The 25,839-nt window shown below is 36.4% G+C and overlaps 1 protein-coding gene across 10 annotated transcripts in view; it reads right to left on the bottom strand.

The window, feature by feature from the left end:
• The window catches only part of FOXP2 (forkhead box P2), a 418,517-nt gene that overhangs the window by 70,804 nt on the left and 321,874 nt on the right, over positions 1-25,839 (bottom strand). The window contains exon 3 of one of the 10 annotated variants that reach the window (XM_062609596.1): positions 14,810-14,880. The exons of the other annotated variants lie outside the window; for them this stretch is intronic. The gene's annotated coding sequence lies outside the window, so the exon portion shown is untranslated. The remainder of the gene's footprint in view (positions 1-14,809; positions 14,881-25,839) is intronic. 10 annotated transcript variants of the gene reach the window in all.

Below are 25,839 nucleotides of genomic sequence, written 5' to 3'. Positions count from 1 at the left end.
CACCACCTATAGGAAGAGAAAGTCTTCACTTTCCACCAGACATCATCCCCCTGCATGGGGCAGCTAAATTTGGACTCTAGTTAGCATTCAGTAGCTACAACATATTTTTATAGATATATGTTCCTTCAGTACCTCTGAATATTGATTTAAGATTCAGTAGGGAATGATGGTTATCTCAACCCACATTTTATAACATGTTATATTCAGGAAAGGGAATTTCATGCATGACCATCTGAAGCACAACATATTCCACACCATTTAGAACTGTCCCAGGTTCTCTTTTCATATTAATCATTTCTACTTAATTTAAAATTTACCAGACACCTCACCACTGAGAAATACTCCAGTTCAAATATTTGACTTGAGTTGCTCATCTTTTGTTTAATGACCAACTTTTTATATGGATATAAAACAGTGTTTAAAATGTAGTTTTGTTCCTGCTTTCTGAATAGACTTTCACTATTACTTTTTACCAACTAGTTTCATTGAAAGGTTTCCAGCGTTACAGGTAATGTAAAGTCCATTAGGTCAGGCTCTTCATAGCATGACATGCAGTAAATTACAAGTGCTTCAAGCAGCTCAGTGAATTACAGTTCATCACTTTGAAAGGTTCCCACTACAAGACTACAGATATCAGATCTGGCAGTTAGGATCCAATTAACACTTTGGTCAGAATAATCAGATTGCACGTGTAAGACTTGTATAATTCGTTTATTGCTTCCATGTATCTTCCGTCTGTAGGTAAATTTGTTGCTGTTATTTCAAAGCTTGGAATCAGTATTTCACTTGCCTTTAGGTTATATTTCAAGTTCTTTTGCAGTGCAGTGATGAACTCTCACCATTCCAGCAATTTAGATCACTTGTCCTGTAGATATTACTGCTTGAGAAATCGTTGTTTCTGGTGGTTTTGTTTTGTATTCTTACCATGTCATTATATGTCCAGAAAAAAATTGCTAGCAATTTTTACTAAGCACATTTTATTTAGTGCAACAGAGACAGTTTTCTCCAGTGTGATCATTGTGAATCTCACAGAACACCCAGATACACTGTAAATGACATATGCATTGACATTTACATGTGTACTGTCATGCAAAACCATTTCCTGCTACAATGAATATAATACTATAACTGAATGAAAAAACATTCTGATTTTGTGATATCATTTTTCAAGCCATGGTCAGTGTACATAAAGGTTCTTCAGGATAAACCTCATCAGAGAAGAGTAATGGATTTCAAATTCTGTGTTCTTACCTAGTGCTTTACAGCAAATTGCACTTTCAAGTCTCAGAGGCGGTGAAATTCCTTGGAAAGAACTTAAATTGTGCAAGGTATCCCACCTTTTCCAGGGGAAAGCAGTAGTGAACAGTTATGTAAATGCTGGAAGTTTGAAACGCAGAAACCAGTAAACCGGATGAGCAAAAGATCAAAGAATACTAATACCCCCACTAAGTTGTATTTCCTATGTCAAAACATGCTAGTTGCGCTCAAGACTCTCCTTTTCTCTTCCAACAACCCTGCCCTTACAAAGTACATAAAAGGTTATATGAGATTCACGTATACAGCAATGTATATACTTAGGCTCTTCACTGACATATGCACTTCAAATTCTACAGGAACAAGAATTAAACCAGAAATTTAAACTTATTTCCCAGTTTGAAAGTGTTTTGAGAACAAACATGCAAAGCCTTATGGATTTGAAATGTGAGTAAAATGGCATATAAAGGTCTAGCGCAGGACTACACATTTGCCCCAGGTCAATGACACAGGAATTACTGCTGGTTGAAACTATTTTATGGCCAATAACCTTCCAAGTTTCAGTTCAGCTTCTAATGAGCTACAGTCCTTGTGAAAAATTACAGTTATATTGTACTACGAGACCTACAGAAACCTCGAGGACTGTACAGTTTACAAACTAGCTTTTCAGAAGTATTGTACTATTTGCTTATCACAAGACCAAATTCATCTGCACTTTTTCCCTCTTACAAAACAGTGTCACCAAGTACGCATACTGCCTGCAGCCATGTAAATCATAGCTTGCAACTTTAACAGTTTAACTTAGGAGGAGTGTCTTTATACTATTTATACAGTTAAGAGAGAAAGACAGAAGCTCCTTTAGATGGCAATTCAGACAGAATAAATTGAGCTCTGTTCTAAATTTTGAATTGTTCTGTGTGAGAGCTTCCTCTTCATGAATCGCACGAGGAACCTCCTCATGTAGGCATGTAACAACATTTGGTGATGAGAATACTTCATTTCCTTTCTGCTGCGAAACAAAACATCAGCGCATAACTGAAACGCACAGAAATGAAGAGGCAGAGAGCTACCCATGTAGCCATTCAGAGCCACCATTATTATTACTAAAGTGGAAGTATATGAGCTACCCTGTAAGTTTTCCAACTAGAACTGGATTACCTACAGACATTTCTCAGTATATATGTAAATAGACATTAATTAAAATCTTTTATTAATCTGACATAACTGTTTGAGAACATCAGTATTTTGTCAACTGTGCTAAATGATGGGATTATTTTACTGTTGCTGTGTTTCAATTCTCAATACACAGAAGAGAGCCTTAGAAAATTTCAGCAGTCAGCTGACCTTGGCCGACTTAGTTTTATATTGGTTCAAAAAAAAAAACCCAAACTCAACAATAGCACATTGTATTTTAAAGTGATTTAATTTGATACTCTACATTTCCAACAGAATGCATCCAAAGTAGCTGAAATACTCCTTCCCCACATGCCCAAATCAAGCCCCATCCCAAGACACTCAATTACCACCACCCTTAACATTTTCTGCATTTGCATTATTTTCATTATCCTGTAAAATGTGCAACAGGCTGAAAGCTCTCATCTGTATTCGTAGGTCTTCAAGAATTGGATAGTTGTACTGATCCCCTCTAAGAGTTTCTATTTTAAGGGGAAGTAAAGCCTAGCCAAGAGAAATATCTTTCCTAGCTCAGCAGAACCACTCTTCTGTTGCCTTTTTCCAGCTTAAAGCAGAAGAGTGTGAAATGATTCTTCTTGTAGATTCAAAATGGAGGCAACTCCAGTTTCCCAAAGAAAAGTTTTCAAATAATAAATACAAGAAGCAACTAAATCAGAAAGTAATTCAGACCAACTAAGTCTTGAATATTTGAACTCTTGGAATGTGCTCCTCTTTTCAATATTTAGCCAAGGAAAAAAACTGAAGCATTTTACTTGGTGCCAAAAATGGAGACGGAATCAGGGTTTATTTATGGACAATGTGGTTATTTGAACATGCATGGTATTTATGTAGCATGATTTTTCAAAGCCTGACAACTCCATGCCAGAGTCCCATTTAAGCATATATGTATAAGCACCAGACACTAAAATCTGTGTTGGCTGATGTTTTGTTGTTCACTGTGCCACTCTGGTGTCGTAGTCTCCCGCGCTCCTCAGAGAAAGGACAGACATGGCAACCTTTCTGACCTCTACTTTGCTGGATGAACAGAAGTTCAATATTGACAATCTGATTACATGCATACAGTGTGAATACATTCTGGGCAAATTCTTCTCTTGTTTACATGCATGTAAACATAGTGCAGTAAAGGCCACTGAAGTCAACAGTACAATCCCAGTGGAAACTGATATAAATAAAGAGTCAGGCTCAATGTTACTGTTGCAGCTGCCCTTTTTATAAGTGTTAGATATATTACAGGGCTGCACGGTACAGAATGCAGCTTCCCCTGGAGGAAGCAGAGACCTTACCATTTCCCTGGGCTTAAAGTTATGTGTCCTGGGTTTAAACCATAACATGGAAAAGACATAGTGCAATTTTTGCTTGTATGATGCTTAGGAAAACGATCATTGACAGTAACAGGAGCCAGGGCTTTCATCAGTTGCTGTTCAGGCCCATGTGAAATCTGGCCACAATGTAACATAATGCCTAAAATTTACATGTTAGCATGTTTGTATGTTCTGGAGCTAATCATGGGATCAATTTCATATTAAGAAAATATTTACTAAAAATGAGTATTAAAAAATGCATTTTTCCTAGTCTTGAGATTCACTCTATTTTTGTTGTTGCTGCTGTTCCTCAGTCAACAACATGCAGATGTCAGCAAAAGCAAAATAAAGATAACTTTGTATGGTCCAAATGGCAGACCACAATTTTTTATCTTCAGCTCACATAAACATACTCTAGGCATAAACTGTGGCCAGCACGAAGGTTGCAGAGCTACTCTTCATTGTAACCCTTGCACGTAAGACATGAGAACCCCAGTAAAGGACAGTTACAGATAGAAAGGTAAAGAGACTCAGATAACCATGATTTGGGTATCACTGCCACCTTGCCCAGGACCTGCATAACATAACAAAGATTTCCATTCCAAATTCCACTTCCTCTCCTTTGAAGCTTGGCAGCCATAGCAAAGGCACACACTACAGTTGCAGAGGTGAGTACTGAAGCATATCAGTATCATATCTTAGGGTTATTATTAAGATAGAGATAAAACAAGCACTTTTTGATCTCATCCAAAGTAGCCTTTAATAGGGAAGTTCCCTCTTTACCCTGCCAACACTGACAACTACTCTATTGCTTTACGTACATTCATCAGGAATCCATGTATGAACTGGTGATAGTTGTTCCTATCTCTGGATAGAATGGATGGATCCCAGTCAAATTTAACAAGACTACCGTTTGGCCACAGAGCAGCTGACATGAACACTTCTTAGGCTTTCAAGGAGAAGTGTTGGGATTAGTCCAATCCACCAACTATCCTCTCTGATGGCTGAATCAAATCCCTTATCTATCCACTTCTAGGATTTTTGATCTGGTTGTGATAAAAGGAGGTCATATCACCAGTCATGAAATGCAGGTCTGCAGCCCATCTGCATGCTTTTTGGAACCTGAAGAAGGTGAAGCAAGCTGCTTTCTAGCTCTTCAGTACAAAAAAATGAATCTTGTGTACTGTGAGACAGTGAGTTTGCAAAAGCTGGCTGTGAAGAGAATAAGGAGGCAATGCAGTCACTGACTCATTTCTGACTATTAACATCAGTGTCCCCATCCAGCTTTGGCAACAGCCACGGATTAAAACAATGCAAGAAAGCAGTGACCAGTACCGCCAAGGGAGGCCAGAACTACAGCAATGAAACACTTGCCAGGCCAGGCAACGTCTCTGTACCTGTTCACATAAATCTGAACTTTCTATACCAATTTTGAAAGAGCTTTTCATCAGTTACATTTTTTTTTAAAACAGTGTTGTGGAGTTGAGAATAACTTACCAGCACTTTGACTGTACGTGTGTTTGGGGTGTATAATGGAAAAGTGGGGTTTCTTGGACATGAGGAAAATGCATTAATAGATCTTAAGAGTTACTACATGGACTTCATACTTCTTTTGTAAGGAACAGTCCTACTTAAAAAGCCTGTACAGGATTTTTTAAAAGGAAAATAAATAACCCAAGGTACAACATTTAGTGTAGGGTTTACAAAAACACTTGCTTGGCATAGGGTTTGCAACTGTACATGCACCTAACTCTTGCTTTGTTTGTGATGTGTCATATGAATGAGAGGATTTCAAATTTTCCTGTTCTATATAAAATACAGACACATGCTCATACAGAGTAGGCATTTCCATGTGCATGATTCTGTTTTGCTACCTGACTTGCTGTTTGTTCATATAAACATCCAACTGTATTACAAATGCAGTGTTTGAGGATTTTAGCCAGATCTGTTCCACTGTACACACTGAATTTTCTACTGCCATTCTTACACTATATAGCATCATGTGATAGTTTTACAAGGGATGATACTCTTATTAGCTTGAGTACTTTTTAGTCTTTTCAGAAATAAATAATATAGAAAGTGAGTAACAGAACAATAACTCAATCATTTGGTTAACTTTAATAAGGAAATGTTGTGTCATCTAATAGAGAAAAATATTTATGGAGATCAGAATAACTGAAGAAGTATAATGAGTTCCAATGGGAAATGTAAACTATAACATGGGAGGAATCTGTCCTAGCACAAGCTCCCTCTTTGTCCCATACCAGCTCTCACCTCAGATGAATATATGTAACAGTATCGCATCATGATGCAATCTATGATGTGATACTATCTCCCCGAGCCTGACAAAGACCCCATAAGAATATTAACTTTAATAGTTACATAGTATCTTACCATAAACCAGTGACTCTTAGGCCAAGTTTGTATCACATCACTTTAAGCCCCTTATTGATTTGTCTACTTGCCCGGGGTACTTCCTATAGGCAACAGAAGACAATGTGCAAACCCAAGGACTAATCCAGTTCGTGTAAAACCAGAACTGTCTATGTGTGTCTCTCTTTTCTACTACAGACACAGGTTAGACAGACTGTTTCTAATGAGGAATATAAAGTCAAATGGCTTAGACTAGGCAACAGGAATCGACTTGCACAGTTCATTTGAAAGGCCACAGTGTTCCTGGATGACAGTGGCAGAAAAAATGTCCTGTGTACCCACATGTTGCCCTCAAACAACAGAACATTTACACCAGTAATTCCACTAACACACAGATATCCTGAAAGGAATACAGAAATCTTGCAAACAATCAGGGGTAAATATAGTTCCACATCTCAGGAACAGATCTGAATACTATCCATGGCTTCAGCAGCAGGTATCCTTTAAACTTGTTCTAGCTTGGTGACTCCCACCAGGCTTGTTGCCAGTCCCTGTTCCTGCTCTTACGGTACAGATCAAAGCAGTGGTTTCTTCAATACAGTGTTCCTTTCCCCAAACACACTCCCATCCGCAGTCTTGGAAGACTGCCAACACACCGTATATATTTAAGTACCTTCCATTTACTGAAATGTCACCTCCTTCATTAGACACAGGTGAGTGTCTCTGTCCTTTCAGTCTTTCTATGTCACCTGCCAATAACTTTTTTTTGTTCAAGACTATAGAAATACTCAATTCTGCTTTCACAGTCCCTGGTTTTAGTCTAAATTAATGCCCAGTCTTACTATGAAAGTACAAAGTGTTACCTAGAGATGATGCAAATTTACAGTTTTCTTTAGAAAGCACAGAGTGCACTCTTCAGCCACTTAGGCATGCACTGCAATGGACAACACAGCTGAAAGCTTCTCAGCTCATCATGTTGCTATTACTCAATGTAAGGCAGCAGTTTTTCCAAAACTACAAATACTGCAGGCAATAAGCCTGAGCTTGTTTATATTGATAATTATGGAAAAACCACCTGTCTCTAAGGGGAGCCAAATTTAGTATTGGTAGAGAGTATAATATTCATGAATTAACTTAAATGAAACACACAACTTTGTATAGGCACATGTAATGAAATAACTGAAGGAGCAATAAAGATGGATCTTCAGTGATACACCTGTTTAGAAACAAGTTCCAAGAACAGACTTTTCTTACCACAAAAAATGGAACTAAAAAGACCCAATTTCTGTAAGAGGTTTACTAAAATAGAGCTAGGAAACATACATAATTTAAAAAAGTTTAGAACTTCCAACATAAAAAGTATTAAAATTACTTTCTTTTATCATTTTAATAACAATGTCTGATTTGTCAAAACAGTAAAAACTCTATAAATATCTGTTAAGGGATTATTCCAATAGCATGAAAAACTCTAGTGAAGAAATGACACAGAATATAGAACTGTCATCACGCATTTGCATATAAAAGGCTGTTTAAAACTGACAGACACATAAACAGAAAATACATGCTATAAAATTAGTCACTTTTAAGCATGGGTCTTTAAATAAAGCTGGCAGAGCACCTTCATTTTAGCTAACTCATTCTCAAGAGGAATTAAAAAAAATAGGTGCAGCACCTACCAACTTATTTTCTTCAGTCTTGTACACAGATAGTAGTTTATTACAGTTTGAACATATCTTCATTAAAGTATCTTAAAATATTGGTGATATTTCCTGAATAATGTATTTTTGTTAAATGTCACTACACATTTATAAAATAAAAGTATCGTTTACCTTTTGACAGGGCGATCAGAAATGTGATTTACTAGACACTGGAAGCTGCTTCTCAAAAAAAACCAGATGTATATAGCACTCCCATGACTACCAAAGGGAATGTATATGTTTTAAGTTCTTTAAGTCTGCAGGGAAATTAAGAGCTTTCAATAGGCCTACCAAGAGACAACAACCATTTTGGACTCATAATTCCTTTCAGTCAGAAGCAAAAGCAGCACGCTTCAAGCCAAGCACCATATGAAACAACACCCATAGAAAACGCATATTGCTAAAATTAAGCAATTCTGATAAGCAGATAAGAAAAAAAGAAAATATTTTGACACTTCTTAAACTAAAAATGTTGACTCCTTGTAAAAGACACAGAAGTGGAGCTTAAGGCATTTTATTTAAAGGTTGCAATGGCCAGGGTCATGTCATATAAGCAAAGAATCATAGAATGGTTTGGGTTGGAAAGGATCTTAAGATCAGTTAGTTTCAAGTCCCCTGCCATGGGCAGGGGCACTTGACTCTAGGCTGTGTCGCCCAGGGCTCTGTCCAACCTGGCCTTGAACACTGCCAGAGATGGAGCATTTACCACTTCTTTTGGCAACCTGTTCCAGTGCCTCACTACCCTCACAGTGAAGAACTTCTTCCCAATACCTAACCAGAACGTCTCCCTTTTAAGTTTGAACTCATTACCCCTTGTCCTATCACTACTCCTATCATGAGTCCCTGATAGTGGATGCCCCCCAACCACAGTGAATGAGACTTGGACAGGGCCTCAAAGCACTGTGGCAACCTGCATTCAAGAGTCACGCTTGTCAGAGGTGCTGGTTAAACATGCAGACTCCAGGAACTTGGCCTTTCCTCTCAACACTGAGCTACTGTGTGCCAATGGCTCCTCAGCTGCTGGAGCAGCCCGATTGCTGGCTCTTCTCCCTGCTCGCAGGCTCACGGGTGAGGAATCTGACTCCCTTGCTCCCTACAGTTTAGAGAGCAACTTGAGATGGAGAAGGGGATGGAAACATCTTCTCTGTTAGTTTTTAAAGTAACAAGCACTTAAGTCCCTCTTTTTAAAAATATGTTGTTCAAAATTTCTTTCCATAAAAGTGTCTAGCATTTAATAAAGCAATATTTTCCAAAGCTCTCCAAGCACTGAAAATTATAGATTCATAAGAATTTGGATTGTCTCTCTCAACACAATATCAATAGTCACAAAGCTCTGATCCTACGGAAATTCAGTATTACTTTACATCATAGTGTAAATCTGAAAGCACAGAACCTTCTGCAAGTTTTGAGCCACAGACTTCTGTTAAAAAGTATTTTCTGTACAAACTTCTAATTGCCTCTCCTTTTATATAGTTTTAGAAAATACCCAGAGAGTATCTTAGTAGAATTCAGGGTACCTACCCTACCGAAGGGTAGGAGATGTAGCTTTGTCATACTATTTGGATTACTCATTAAAAAAAAAAACCCTCACAAACCAATATTCACTAAATACACACACAGGCATAACTGCTGTAGCCACCAATTAGCAATCCAATTTGAACTCATTTCATTAAAAGAAATAACCTAGATTAAAGTATTTCTTCTTAAAAAATCATTACGCAAATCACTGAACAGAAAGAAGCCACCCTTGGCAAGTGAGCTACCCCATCCCTTGCTTCAAAAGATGACTAAAACGTTTTGTTTCTGATAGATGTTTGTCCAAAATGTATTTACAGACTTCAAACAAGGTGTCCTACAACACTAGGTGTTCCATAATACTACCAGCAGCCTATTCCAGCACTCTCCTATTTTGCCTGTTTTCTAAAAGTTATCGGACATTTAACGCAAACCTCCTTTTCATCAATTAAAGCCAGTTATTATTTGTAGACAAGTACTTCCAAGAACAAAAATCTGAAAATATTTTGCAAAGATACAATCGATGAAAAAAATAATGCCATTTACTGTCACAATCAGTATTTTGTAATGGAATGGTAGAAACATATACTTTACTGTGTTGAATTCTTGCTACATTTAATTAAAACTTGGGGGATGAATTAGATGATCCCCAGAGGTCCCTTCCAACCTTAATGGTTCTGTGTGATTCTGTGAAAACTTCATTGCTTTTTTATGCCTCACTGTACCCCACAAACATAAGAAAATGCACCCTTGTACCTAAATACCTGACCCAGCTCTGGAATCAGTACTGATCCGAACGCAACATCAGCTTTGCCCCCAGGTTTGACAGCAGCAACACACGTCCCTAGAACTGACCTAGGGAATGGAGGTTGTTGTGAGACCTGGGGTTATCAAAGTCCAGAAGTATTAATTAAATACTATATGACCTAGAATATTATCCTTTTGACTGAAGGCTGTATTACAGCTCATGTATATGCAGTGGTTACAGCACTCTTAAGCAAAAGATCAGGTACCACCTGTTTTACTAGAGCTTTTGCAGCTCTTCGAATCTGTAAGAAGACCCTGGGACTTACCTTTAAATTAAGATTAATAACTGAAAAATTATTTTTCACCTGGAAGTGTAGGAAAGTTTGAAACTACAGGGTTTGATAAACCAAGACTAAAAATACAGCTAAGGTTTGCAGATGCTACGGCAATGTTTCCCTCTTGCCTAAAGATGTAGAAAACAAATCCAGTTCTGAAATATTAAAAAATCCCCAATAATCAGCAGCATGGGAAGGAACTTCTCTGATTCACAAGCAATTCTGAAGAGTTAAAAATATTGTACTTTCCTTTAATTTTTTTTTTTTTACAGTATGTATTTATAAAAATATTAGTGAGGGAAATTTCAAAGTGAAAGTTATGCTTTTAGATGAACCTGACATTATGCACCTCTGACAAACTGGTATTAAGAATGTTGTTTTGAAAATGTAGGAATGTTTCAGCTTCCTAAAAATCTTTTTTGATACAAAGTTAATGTAGCAAATTTCAGAGCACTTTAGTATTGAAAAGTAATAATTAAAAATGTTGTAAACTGAATGCTTAATGAAGCTCTAATGAAATATTCAATGCTGGATCAATTGTATTGCTACTGCTAAAACATTTCACAGTTTTCAGAACATTTTTGATTCTTTCCAGTGGGATAGTTCTGACTCCCTACTGCGGCAAACACTACAGAGGCTAAAAATATCATTTTACCAAACTGGTAAATAAAACTCTGCTTAATTCACTTGAAGAGTTTTTTAAATTATCGGCACTCAGACTCAAGTTACAGTCATAAAAAGGACTAGGAAAAAGATTTCAGGAGAAGAAAAGGAGAATGGTCAACTCAAAAAGAGCAGTTAAGGATTACTACTAAGTTGTTACTGATGGATATCTTTATTTTCCCTATAAAGAATATAACCACCACACAAATATCAAACAGTGGTAACAAACACAAGGAAATTAGATTTACACATGGAAGAAGAACACAGATGGGACAAGGGTAACAGAAAAGAGGACATACTGTTGGCATCTTCTTGTTTATAGAGCTGCTGGAGAGGTTTAAACTGTCTATTTACCTTTTCTTGGGGAAGGAGCAAAGCTTTAGAGGCTGCCTAAAAAGATATGCATCTCTCTCTCTGTGTTCCTAGTCAGCAGTGATGACCCCACCATTATTATGAACAGCAGACTCATTAAGGTGGCTACAGACACATTCTTCCAAGTTTTGCTAGACGTAAGATATCCTGAAAAAAACTTCTTCAATTAATGAATTCTGAACAAAACCAAAGTGCATCTTCTAATTTAAGATGCAAAGGGACTGATAAATCAATCTTTTTAATCTTTTCATTATTTCATAGGTGATGGCACGATGTGTGGGGAAATGGAAATTAACCCACTGAGACCTCTGGGTGCACAGATCTTCAAAAAAACATTTCACAACCCTCAACTCACTCCAACCATCTATGCTTCATTGGGAATAGAATGTTTAAAGGAAGGAGTCTTTGGGCTGAATAAAATTTACATTAGCAGCAATATAATGTGGGGATGGACTTTAGTTCTTTAGTAAGTGTCTAACATTTCTTTGCCTTTTACACATTGAGGATGTAAAGACAATTATGAAGAACCATAAGAATAACATGACTAGACATTTATGACTGCAACACCACCAGTACCTTTGCTACTGCAATATCTCTACAAAATCCTTGGAGGTAGTTTATACTTTTTACTATGGCGCACAAATGCCTTTTGCACTAGGCTAGACTTTTTGAAACACAATAGCGGAACATTAAAAAGAAACTGAAATTGCTTGTATCACATATAAAGTATGTAATTATATCTCTTTGGCCAAATGGATTAGCAGCCTGGTTCTGTGAGCATCTGGCTTTTGAATATCTTGAACCATTTCATAGCAAGCTTTTCTCACTGTACAACCTCTGAGCATGCTCTACCACACTTTTTATAACATTTTCACTAATTCCTTTCTACTGTATTTTAAAATCCTTATGTAACATACTGAAGTGTTAAATAATGATATATATAAGCCCCAACATTGCACTTTAACATATGTATTAATATATGCATATTTTCCATATTATTTACATACACACCAAATATTAAACATGCTACATGTTCTAGTAAAAAAAACCTCGAAGTTTGACATATTTATGTATAAACACACCCTCTTAATCTTTGTCTGTCTCCTCTGTTCAAAGGTAACTACAAGAGCTACATAAACAAAAATAACAGGAAATAAACCACACTTTATCCATTATCAAGGGAATATTGTTGTAACAAGATGTATAGAATCACATTATCATTTTATTAATTCAATAATCTTGACGTTGCTACAGGATTGAGACAGTTATCAAAGCAGGTGATCATTCTTGTATGTAAGGATCACATCACATAATGGGACAGAGATGTCATGTAAACTACAGTGTCAAAAGATAACAAATACAGGACTGAGCTTGTCATGGCAATGAATTTCTGTTGGCATACAAGGCTCCAACATAATCACTGGTATTTGATAAGCATATACATACATCTGGTTTTCAAGCTGCTATCATTATAGTGCTGATCTCATGAAATTCCTCATAAACTTTTTTTTTTATTTTATACTCACACACACTCAAAATCTATACATACTTCCCACTGACAGTGGTTTCAAAGGTCTTTCATTAACTCAACCTTGCAACAACGAGTACGAACACCTTCTCTTTTTTGGAAATCAAATGAATATTTATGGAAATTATAAAATTACTTTAGCCTTGAGGATACTAGTCCTCAGGGTTTACATGGGTTTTCAACTAAACCTGTTACTTCAGAGAAAGTTTAGGGTTATCATTCTTCATGATTCAGTACATTCCTGCTTAGTAACTGGTAGCCAACCTAACATTTCTTACACCTTTCTTTCACTCATACAGTTTTAGTTCAAAATAATAGACTCTGGGCATGCAATTTCTTTTACTACTTTATTTCTGTGTGTAGCTAATAACAATGCCCACCTCCCACCTACGTGGCATACCAAAGTTCGAGACACACAGGACTCAATACCAAACTGGTTTCAACACACGTTCTTCTACTCTCACAGATTCTAGATGCTGTATATGATTTGGTCTCATATTCATTGTGGAAATATTAATATAACCATATAGTTACAAGAAGATCTGAAGAATTCTAATGATTTTTTAAGCTGACTATAGGTCTGCAGGTAAAATACCAAGACTACGACTTCTGTTTGAACGACATGTTTGTAAGACAGATGGATTGAGGCAGTTTCACTTCTGCTACGTTTAGCCTTAACTGCTGCTTATGTGCTGCCTTTCATTTCATATAGCTCATGAGAGATACATCCAATGAAACCACATGTGGAGAACAGGCTGCATTTGAACATCCATGCGTTTAGCTGGCTGAGGTCATTAAAAAAGGTACTAATGTAGTTACAGGACTACAGTGCAACTATGGCCTGCACATATAAACAAGAACTTGGAATTTTAGGTATGTCTGCATGTTACATATGTATTTATGTATATGAACAGATAGAAGATGGAGGAGTGGCAAGGTGATTTAACAGACTGAAGATGCTGCATTGCTCACAAACGGTGAATTCAGACAAAGGCCAATTCAGGACTAAATACTGAACAAGGCCTAAGTCTAGTTATCTTTTGTACGTTACTGCTAAATGCCAGCCTTCTAAGGCTATCAGCATACAGAATAGGATTTTCTGGATGAATAACCCTATTTCTATTTTCTTCTGTTTGTATTAGGATCATAGAATAGCCACCTTTAAAATAATATGACAACTGGTGAAAAAATATTGACTTTAATAGCATCTGCTGCATTTGGTATTCCTCAGAAACCAATAGTAAGAAGACACCCTTCATTCCTTGTCTCCTACTTCTGGAAGTTGTTACACAGGCAGCACATGTGAAGTCTACACCTTCCCAGACCCAGATTTCTACAACAGTTAGTGAATGCAGAGAAGTTTGGGAATGGAGTGCCGTTATCTGACCTGAAGCAGAAGTGAAATGGTAAAGCTGATTGAGGAAGGCAAACTTTTTCTCAGAAAAAGTATTTTCTGAATTCTCCTGGATTTCATCCTCAGTGCTAGCTAAAACAGTATTATACGTCCAAAGTCTTTCTGTACTGTTTCTCTCTTTGCGGATTAATCATGGTTTATAACGAAAACTACCATCAGGCTAGCTGCAGGTAAAATAAAGGCTGCATGGCCATCGTACTGCTATTTCAAAAGCACAGGATATGTCTGACACCGTGACATTTAAAAAGGCAAGAAGTCCCACTTAGTTGCTTTACTGCTACTTTGTGTCAATCATGCTACTTAGCACACAGCAGAAGTGTTGTCAGGAATACCGTTCACATCCTGAGTGAAAAACAAAACTCAAAAAGTGAATGTGAGGGACAGAAACTGTAGAAATGAGGAAAAAATTCACTTACATTTATCCAAGATGGCTGTCGCTATTACTGTTGAAAGTCTGCTATGGGCTGAGGTCACAAGACCCTGTAAGCTAAAATAGAGAAGCTTCAGCTGAGGGTAACTGAAGCTGCAGCACATTAAAATACATTTTAAGATTATAGGTATTGACTGGAATCTTCATTTCTTGATCTATTTTTCCCAAGGCACGAAAAGTGACCTCTACTTTTTGGTCATTTTTCAAGCGCGGATGGAAGAGATCTGCAGTATTATCCTCTATCTCATTGTAAGTGTGTATGTACGTTATATACAGTACATGATATGATAGGATGATGTTTTCATTGGCATGAGTTTGGAGTTGCCACATTTTTCACAAATGGTGAAACCATATGGGATTTATGCAGATTCTCCCAAAGAAAACCAGAATAAAACCTTTATACAACATCACATCATCATGTATGTAGGAATTGTGAATTATATAAAAGAAAAGCTAGCTTTAAAATCTTCAAAAATGTATTAAAAAGCATCACAAAGCTTTTTTTTTTTTCCTTTCTATAAAGGTAATTCTTTAATTATGTACCTCTGAGGGAGTCTGAAACCTTTTACATCTTAGAAGTATCAAAATGACTTTAAGATTATGTTTGTATGCACATGAATACTGTAGTTTGAAAATCTATTGCATCTTAACCTCCCAGGGCTTAAAACAAATGTGTGATCTACTAGGTAGCTACAATCTCCTCTTAACATGGGATACAACGACCCTACTGTTGGCTTCAGTAAGTGGCAAGATACTAAATCTGTCACTAATTTTGGATCAAACATTCTCTCTTCTGGCCCATGAGTCACTGTGCTTTTGGGAAAAAAAACTGACATGGAAAAATAAAAAAAAAAGGAGACAACAGAAAATAATACCTTGGGAAATCACTGTTAGTGTTAACAGCAGAGATTTGGAATGACAGAAGCAAAGAGACTAGTAACGTTCGGTTGAGAAAAGTGTGTGATGAACAACCCTGCAGCTTATTACCTGTACTAGGATTGCATATGATACCCACCTATGTACATATACACTTGTGTATGTGCATGTATAAACAGACATATGCAATGTGCAAAAACAAATTTCTAGAATGTGCCTTACAGGCCTTTTTGTATCTGAAACAAAGAAAAACAACTCCAACACAAGGAATGCAATAAATCCGAACTACAGAAATCCTAAAGCTGGCCAAGTAACAAGAAATGCACATATATCATATATATTTGATATATGTGAAAGAATGACAAGTTGCAAGAAATACAGTGAAAGGTGGAATCTCTGTGCTTTATGAACAAAGTCAAAAAATCCCCAACAAACCCCATCACATAATGTCTCCTGCATTTCTTGTGCAACCACAATGTGACTTACAACACATGAGAATATAACAGATGAGAACTAAGAAACTAGCAGGATACTGCATTATTTTGATGCATTCAAAGAAATACTGTGCACCGTTACAACTAAAAAATCCAGTGAAACTGTTTTACATTAGAAGCATTTTTATAAAATTAGCTCTAGAAGTTATTATACTCCTTTGAAACAAGGCAGTCAAACTCATAATTTAAAAGATAATTAAAGAAGACAACGTGATCCTAACAAAAATGACCACTGGGGAGAAAACAGCTTTTCTATTTCCTACAAAAAATGCCTGCTATATTTTAGATTTCTAATTGAAAAAGACAGCAAATGCTGTTCAAATTATGAGAGCATCTTAAAAGAATGGGAAAAGTGACGGTTAAAGTGTTTGTGATAGAAGGCTAAATAATTTACCTCTACAAAACCCACTCTGATATTTAGATGACCAGTTTGAAGCTTCATGAATGCTTGTAAACTGACAGAGAATGAGTATTCCCTAGTCTTAATGCTGTAGGATAGATGCTACATCACTAGAACACTATACCCCAATAGGAACTAGTTGCTTGCCTTCACCTAATGAGAAACACTAACCAAAAAATAGCAAACAGAAATGGACTTAATTATTCCTTCCATGAGCAGAGAGACTTCCATAACAGAATTTAAGCAATCTAAACAGAGTGCATTTGACTACGTAGGATGTAGTCTAATACACTCAATGCACGTAAAGCCCTGTCAACAATATGCCAGATAATTTAATAATCAATAATTTATCTAGAATTTAAAAAAAAAAAAAGGAAAGAAAGAAAGACTGAAGTGGGAATGGGGGATATTGCTCTACCAAATGCAAAATTTTACACTGTAGACACCTATATCTGAGCTAGTCATCTGAGGTTACCTGTATAATCAAAGAAGAAAAAGAAGTATTTCTGTGGCACAATTCATTAAATCTTAATTAGCTGTCTAAATCAGATTGGATGCACTGTCTCTTAAAAGTGTATTGACAAGGTGTTGACAACAATGCCTTGACTAAAGTGCCTTGACTGTGAACGGCGACAAAAGGCTCTTAAGCCTGCACTATAAAGGGGAATGTCAGAGACAAAGGGTAACCATCTATTGTCTGGTGAAATAAAGTCCTCTTGCAAGAGACCAATTATCTGAAGTTGACTTCCCCTTAGTATGCACCTGAAGTAGTTATTTGTATTTATGTTAAACAGATGTAAAACCGGATTACTCTGTATTCTGACTTCAGACATTCAGGCTGCATCAGACAGATGCAATGCCCTACCCTAACACGTATTCCAGGGAAACAGCAAAAGTAAAGCTGTCATCTCCTTTAATTTTCATTCAGGTGTGCAAAGGTAGCAAATGAACACTGCTGAAATCCTCCATCATTTCATTCTATGAGTAGATGCATGGAGATCCCTACAATACTCTGTATCTTACCTAAAGCAATCAGCCAACCAACCCTCAAATCCCCTTCTCGCCATTCAGTTTTGAAGAAAAACTCTTGTGGAGTAAAATGAATGAAAATGTTACAATCTACATATGTGTGCATGCACACAGAGAAACCAGCCAGAGAATCTTAGATACTAACATTCAAATTAAAAAACTATTGAACAAATCAGCATGATGCTTCAGGAAGTCAGACAGTCAATGAGTTGACTTCTGTGGCAAAAGCTAAGCAAAATTTTAAGTTTCAGAATTTTAAAAATTCTATAAAATGAAATTAAATTCATTAAATTAGTTACAATTAAAAATTATAAACGGTAAAAGTATGTTTTTATTGCGTACTAGCTCAGTATAAACTTTTCCAGTATTACATACCCTTCAACTTTACACGGCTCATAAGATTGAATGTGACAGTAACAAAGGCCTCTTTGGAGATACATATGACAAACTCAGGCAGCCAGCAAGGGAACAATCACCATTTTGATAATCAATTTCAGAACTGAATTGAATTTCCCAGAAATGATTTGAATGAAAATTAGCTCACAGCATAATGGGGTTGGTACATTTGGTTTGAATGAATCAGGTGGATAAAAAGAAAATAATGGAAAAAAATAAACCACATTATTTTGTAAATATTTACAGATTAATTCAAATTTATCAACTACAAGAATTAATCAGAAAGCAGATTGACAGCACCTCATGCAACTCTGTGATCACCATAAATCCAGACAATGTATCAGATTTCATCAGAAGAGAGGTCACGTTTTAAATGAAGGTAGAAATCGTTATGCATTATTCATCCATCTGAAAATATTACAAGGTGGGACACCTTTTTTCATAGTTTATTACCACAGCATATTACAAAATGCATTTGTAAAATAAATGTTTAACCGATGAGTCTATGACAAGTTGTTACAAAGCATATTATAAGATGCAAATATTGTTAAAATACGTGTGCATGTTTAATGCATGAATTACAGTCATCAGGCATGGTATAAATCGTCATAAAATTTAACAAATTATAATAAGATATTTATAAATGGCACCTAAACATAAAGTGTGCACAGAGAAGTAAATGGTACTAAAATTAATCCTTGTATGAAGGCTTTTTTCCTGTGCCTTTTTACTCAGAACAAACCAAGTTAGGTGATATTTTCATTTAAGTTCTAATAAGAAATGTCGGAGATAAACTCCTCTTGCTAAGCTTCCAAGGCAGCAACAAACTTGGGTCTTCAGAAGATTCTCAGTATAAAATTACAGACAGTTGTCCATTACCTAGGCAACACTGGTTAGCTTAAACAACACCTTCAATTCTTTTCTTATGGATGCTGTGAACAAATATGACATTACCTTTACAGACAAATTTTTTCAGGAAGTAAACTGTTGAAACCCTGTATTATAATTCTTGTCTACATGTCAGGAAAAACAACTTCAACAGAGTAGGGAAGAAACAACCTTACCTTTCAAATTTTGTTTGCTTGATCACTGGTAGTCCAGTTTACAGGCACTGATACCTATAAGCCTTGTATCTTGTATATTTTTTATAATTCAGTACTGTACATCAAAACACTGATCAGAGAAAAGGTATTTATGGCTTTTGGCATATGTATGGAATATAAACAAAGAGCTGTCACCAGGATATTTCCCAGCTGATTACAGACACAAAATTTGTCTGCTTGAAAGAGAAATTTCTATATGTTCTATCTGTAAGAGTCAGACTAAACTGAAGGCAAGATCCTGAAAGTAAAGACATGTTATTACTTCCAAAATCATCAGGTAATTGTATAGGAAAAAAAGGAGAACAGACTGAGTGAAAGAGAGAGGAATGGCAACTACAGGGAGATACCACAGTCATGTCCTGCAAGTTTTTGTGCAGAGATTTGCTGGTACACGAAATCACTCAAAATTCCGATGCAGAACTTTAATTACTCTGTAACTAAATAATGTTATAAATCTCGTTTAAATCTGCCAGGTTTCAGCTGCTAAAGAAGCTGATTTCCAGCTTCTGAAGTACAGTCTAAGAGCGTTAGCTGGATCTGAGAAGTCTGATCCTGTGATAGGAATGTTGACATTCTTCTCTCTTATTTTTCTCTCAAGTTTAAGAAGATTGAATGCCTGGAAACAGGACCTAAATACATTCAAGAAAGTGCCCATTTTGACAATCAAGGGAAAAAAACCTCTAAACTTTACAATTAAATAAAACCCCCCAAAACAGAAACAAACAAAACAAAACAAAGCAAACAAACAAAAAAAAACAACCCAGAACTTGTAAAATCATAGATGAAAAGTCTATTTCAAGGTTTTGAATCCAAAGGGTTCTTGAGAGCCTCACACTGTTGAGAGAACATGAAATGGAAGATGTGAAGTTTTTATCCTGTCTTGTCACCTCACCCTGGCCACCATTCATAAAGCACCTGGTGTGGGCACTCAAAACCATAGGATATTAGGATCCTGCTCAGTATCACCTACTGTCACGCTCCTCTGGACATAAACAATGTACTTCGAAACCTGAATTTCGAGCTGGCATCACGTGTAAAGATCGGCAACGTTTCAGTTAAAGGACTCAGTGCATGCATTACTAGCTGCAGCTTTACAAATCTTATTCTATACCCATTTTACAAGGAAGGGCAGGTCACCACACACATCTGTGGAACTTGCCTAAGGAACCCTCTTCTCATCTGTGGAATCATGAAACACTTTATATTTCTATATATTATATATACTAAAAAACTTTAGTAGAAGCACTAAAATAAGGTTCCTGATGGAAAGATAGTCACAGCAGTCTTGCAATCTGAGAAAACGACATGTTCAGCCATGAGGTGCTCCTGCTTTCTGCGTGCCATACCTGGAATAAATGGTGCTTTAAGTGCCTCTGAACTTTACCACCCAAGAAGGTATTCAGAGAATTTGTGGCTAATCACTTTTTTTTTTTCTGTAAAAAGGCCTCACATGCAAGGACCTCCACAAATTGTTTCTTCAGCTTTTCCAAACATAAAGGAACTAGCAATGAACAAGAAGCTCTGAAGTCAACCCTAAGCTATTCCTTCTTGTATGAGTCTCCTGTTTCCTAAAGATGTGACCACTCGAGTACAATGACTGAGCAATCAGTTCTTGGATTAGAGTAACTGTCTCAAAGTTAAATTGAAGGTCAAGAGGATACTGCTCCAAAGTGTGAAAAATGCTGTGCAGGACACTCTCCCATCCTTCCAGCTATGGCCTCACTCCCTGCTTTCTTCTGATGCTGCTGGTACTCTTTAACCCTGCTTGTAAACCTGTGCAAGTTTCAAATCAATCTACTAGAGGTAAGAAAACCCCAACATAAGAGACAGCAAAACCACAACACAAAACAAAATGATCAAAACATTCTAAAGTAAAGTGAGGTTGGAAAATGATAATGGAAAGAGATGAATATCATCAATTAAAATTAAATTAGCAATTAAGCAGTTTCTCTTTTTCATATGTTGCTTTTTCCTTCCAAGGCTTACATGGCAAATACTTTAAAAAACAACACAGATTGCAGACACTGTTTAATAAAGTAAGTGGTCTTACCAGCATCTACAGCTGTTGTGCAATTATAAATGCAGGAAATCATTACTGAGGGACATACAGTGGTTTTTTACATACATTTCCATAGCTGGCACTGCATCTTTCTTTGCTGAGCAGATACCTATCTCTGGGGCAGACCGATTCAATAGAAACAAGGGAGCCAACAATCTGCTGGTTCATAGAGAAATTTAGTCAAATGGACAAACTGAAGAATATTTTCAGTCCTAAAGGACTACATACATTAACTGGAATTATTCTCATATGTGTAACTATTCAACATAACAGGCTTTAAAACCAGCTGAAATCTGACAATGAGTTCATCTTCCTTCAAAAATAAAATCTTGGCTTGCTTTTATTTTTGCTTTTCCATTTTATCCTGCTTTTCTTTGTAATTAATTATTCACTTAAGAAAAAATAATTATTCACATTTTTAAAAAAGGCTTTTCTCCTGATGTACTTGGAAGTTTCTGCTAGATACATGCATCAGAAAAATGCCCACTACTCTAAGAATGAATTGTCACCAGCAGTTTCATGTTTTCATACTGCCGTGCACAGGGTGACAAATGTCCAACCGAAAATGTGCATCATTCACTGCAAAGAAAGTAATCACAGTCTCAGCTTGTAGTCTGGTGTAGTTTCGATGCATGGAATGGTATGAACACTCTTTGCATGCATACTTAGGAACGAAGTGTCCCTGAATAAGTGGAACAGAACTTTTCCTGAATTGTAACTACTAAGTGAAATGGAAACCGCGAATTCTATCATACCGGGAATAATCAGCATTTTGCACTGAATTTCCAGACATCTTGTCTTTGTGTGTTTGCAAGTGTCTTTTTTTGCATCTTCTGCTAAATTCCTCATTCCATTGGCCGTTTGTGAGTTTCTCATGCAGATATTTCTCAACAAACTCTACTCTTGACCAGCTACAACTTCTAGCCTGAAAATCTACATGAGTGCAAAGACATGTCCTTTAAAGTGTGTCCTCAAAGACAAGAGTGCTTAGCTGATTTAAGAGACTGGTGCAAAAGGTTTTTCTTTAAAGAAGGAAGTGTCTCATTTAAAAAGTATGAAAATCTATAACAAAAGGCAGTTCAAGGAAAGGAGGTGGTTGGAGAAACAGAAGTAAGAGTTAATCACAAAGTCTTATGACAAAGACTGTACTGCACTGAAAAACATAGGTTATTCATGGCAATCAGAAAGCAATGCTGTGTCTTTCTTAAAGAACACGACAGTGCCAAGGGATTTAGAGACTGGAGTAATATCCTTTATACTTCACGCTCCTCCTGATCGGACCATTACAGGGTTGCTATGGTCTGCATTCAGGAAATGGTGACACTCATCTTTCAGGATCCTGACCTAGCCTGTCTGCAATTAGTCTGATGAGATTTACACATTATTTAGACAGGATCTAAAGAATTCTTACTGTTCTGTGGAGTAGGAATCCAGTTTATGTAGTTTAATGTAGCCCCAAAAAGACAGGATATAGAAGAAAGAAAAAAAAAGGAATGGTGCAAAGGTATCAAAGTACTTGCTCCAATCAAGAAGGAGAGACTCAGGTCATAAAAATAGTTTTCTATGCAGTAATACAGAGACTGCAACTAATATAGTGCTCCCGAAATACGAACAATGAAGAGGCTGTGGTATATTTTGTTCCTAATAAAGTCTAAAATCATAAAATTATGTAACAGGAAAGGACTGGGAGATCGAGTATAAAGCGGAACAAAGCACTATACAAGTAAGTGATATATGAAAAGCCTCTACAGACAATTCACAAGAATATGCATATATATATATACATATATTAAAACGATAATTCATTTATCTGTACAAAGACAGTTCTAGTGTAGTCTGGGTAACTGATTCAGGTAAATAACCTGATATTATGGTCTTTAGGAACAAATGCTCCATCAGTTTTTTCAAATGACAAGTTTTTTTCTATTTGCTCAAGATTTAGGGAGTAAAGAAATTCTACAGATATTAAATGCAACTTATTTTTTTTCTCAAGAAATTATTTGCATTATTAATAGTAACTTTGTTAACATTTTTTAGAAATCACCTAAATGACATTTGTAATTAGAACATATTTTATATAGAAAATTAACCTGGTTTTGAAATAATAGCTCACTGATAAAAACTATTACATACAGCAGACTCTCACACAGAGATACATATGAACAGGAATGAAGCACACACTCTCTTGTGGCTTTCAAAGTACAGTTTTGATAGGAGTTATATACAGACACAATATATGGTCTGAAACAGCTGGGCTGCATAACAGAACTATCTGTGGAGAGAGGGAAAAAAGAAATGATCCTTCTTCAGGCTACTGAATGGTAGTTTTATATTAAAATGAAACATCCCAAATTCAGCATAACATCATGAGATCATACACCAAAATAAAAATGGCATTAGAATATTTATGTCAGCACACTTCCCAATTTTCATTAATCTTGGATTGTTTCCTTCTTTTCATTTTACTGTAGACTGAGGAAAGATGTGCCTGTTTTAAGAAGATAAAAGATGTTTCCTATTCCACACTGTGATTATACTTAATTTTTAACAATCAATGCAAACAATTACATTAGCAGTGAGAGCAGCTAAATTACTCCTTCAATATGTATCATATTAATCAATACTGTCTTTCTTTTACCACCACGGCATTTACTTACCTACCACTCTACATTCCTCTGGAGTGCCACAAAGTCATCTCTAATCTTGGTAAGTCTAAATAAGTTTTTTTGGTTATCTTTAAATTTTGACACATACAATATCCTTCAGCCCACTTTCCAGCTCATTAATATATTAATCAATGCTGTTTAGTGTACAGGTTAGTGGTAGAAAGAAATGTTAACCTTTTGTCATAATGCAAATTGACAAGTTACTCCTACTCTATCTTCTGTCTCTTAACTTGCTTCTAACTTATGATGAAACTTTAACTTTCACCCAGAGCTATTCAGTTTTCCTGGTAATCACTGGGACTGCGTCAAAAGCTTTTTGAATCTCCTTCTGAATTATATCTCTTGGTCTTACTTTAAAACCATATTTATTTTTGAGACATTTACAAATATTTCCCGAAGACTGAAAATACTGGTACCTTTTTAATAGATGTGAGAGATGTGTGTGCTCTGCAACTTCAGTACACTTTGAGGCCACAGAAGAAGAGCATGATTTGTCCCCTAGAAAGGTCATACCACCAAAAACTTGCAGCCTGCTCAGTAATGCAGAAAAATTAATTATAAGGCCACGTTTTATCCTGTTAGAACGAAGCGAGTCAATGCACTTGGTAAATTTCACTGGTGACAAAAGACTGAAGCGGTCACAGCAGCAGTAGCATGGGAATTACTGCAGCTGTAAGAAGGCTCTTACGCTGCTGACCAGGACTGTACTTTAGGCATTGCACAGACACAGAGTAAAAGGATTGTCCTGTGTAAGACAAGAGATGACAGTGACAGACTGCTAGGAAATACCTGTCATGATAGCAGGCAATATATGTGCCTGAGCTTTCTATACATAAACTGAAGAAGTCTGAATGACTGACTTGGAGAAGGATAATGAGGTCCCTCACAATCATTACAGACAGCACAGGAGAAAGTACAATAGGGCTTATCTGAAAATCTAAAAGTAGGAAATTAATGGCTTTTTTTTTTTCTACTTTATGAAGAATAATGGGTATCATGAAGTCAGTCTGTGAAGGATTATAAAACTGAAAACAAACTGCCTGTATTTGATGCTTTGAAGGGGAACTGGGGAAAAGTCATAGAGAGAGATGTTAGGAAAATAATCTGTGCAGAACAGTGGCAGCAAGAGACAAGATGACAGTTACCATGTACTGAAAAGAGGCTAGCTATAACTGAAATGGGGAGAACTTGCATGAGAGTTTCAGCTCAGCATACAGCTTAAAAAGCTGAATCTTAGTATGGATGTGAGGAATAGGAAGGATACTCAAATTTAAGATGCTGTTTATGTTCCAAGCTTAAGACAACCAACATGCTTATACAGGTGACAGTGGCTGAGAAAGGGGAGAGAGGGGAAACATTATTCCTGTTGGTCTTTCAGTTGATGTCTAAACATCCACAGGTTGGTTATCAGGAAGATGAGATGAGCTTCATTGTTTTGGGGGAGGTTAACTCCATTCATTCACTCATTCATTCATTCATTCATTCATTCATTCATTCATTCATTCATTCATTCATTTATATATTTATTAGAGTAAATGGTATCTGGAGTACAAATCAGAGTTGATAGCATTAACTACAATAAAGATTCTCTTAAGAAAATGGCAAAGAAGGAAAAAAAAGAAAACCAGTAAAGTGTAGGATGGAACTGGGGGAAAAGAAACTTCCCCCAGTTATTGAGAACAGCATACCAATGAGGTCACAAACTAGTTAAAGGGATGAAGAAGTGAACGGCTGAGCACATGAAGTCAAAGAAAGAAAGCACCAGCTTCAAGTATGAACTTTCAATCAGATTTGCCAGCTTCTATCATAAAATCAACTGTATTTTTCATGTCGCTTTTTGTGTCAATTCCCTTTTCATGGCAGAAGTGTTTTAAATTTTTTGAAAATAAAAAAATCCAGCAGAAGGGTCCAGGTGACAAAATGTTAATTTATACTGGAATAGGGAGCAGGTAGTCTACAGGTATCTCCTGGGTTGCCTAGAGATATCTCTTAT

Source organism: Pezoporus occidentalis, unplaced genomic scaffold (genome assembly GCF_034315485.1).
Source record: "Pezoporus occidentalis ecotype Australia unplaced genomic scaffold, CSIRO_AGI_Poc_V1 ctg14, whole genome shotgun sequence".
Taxonomy (NCBI): domain Eukaryota; kingdom Metazoa; phylum Chordata; class Aves; order Psittaciformes; family Psittacidae; genus Pezoporus; species Pezoporus occidentalis.
This window is presented reverse-complemented; position numbering and strand designations above follow the sequence as displayed.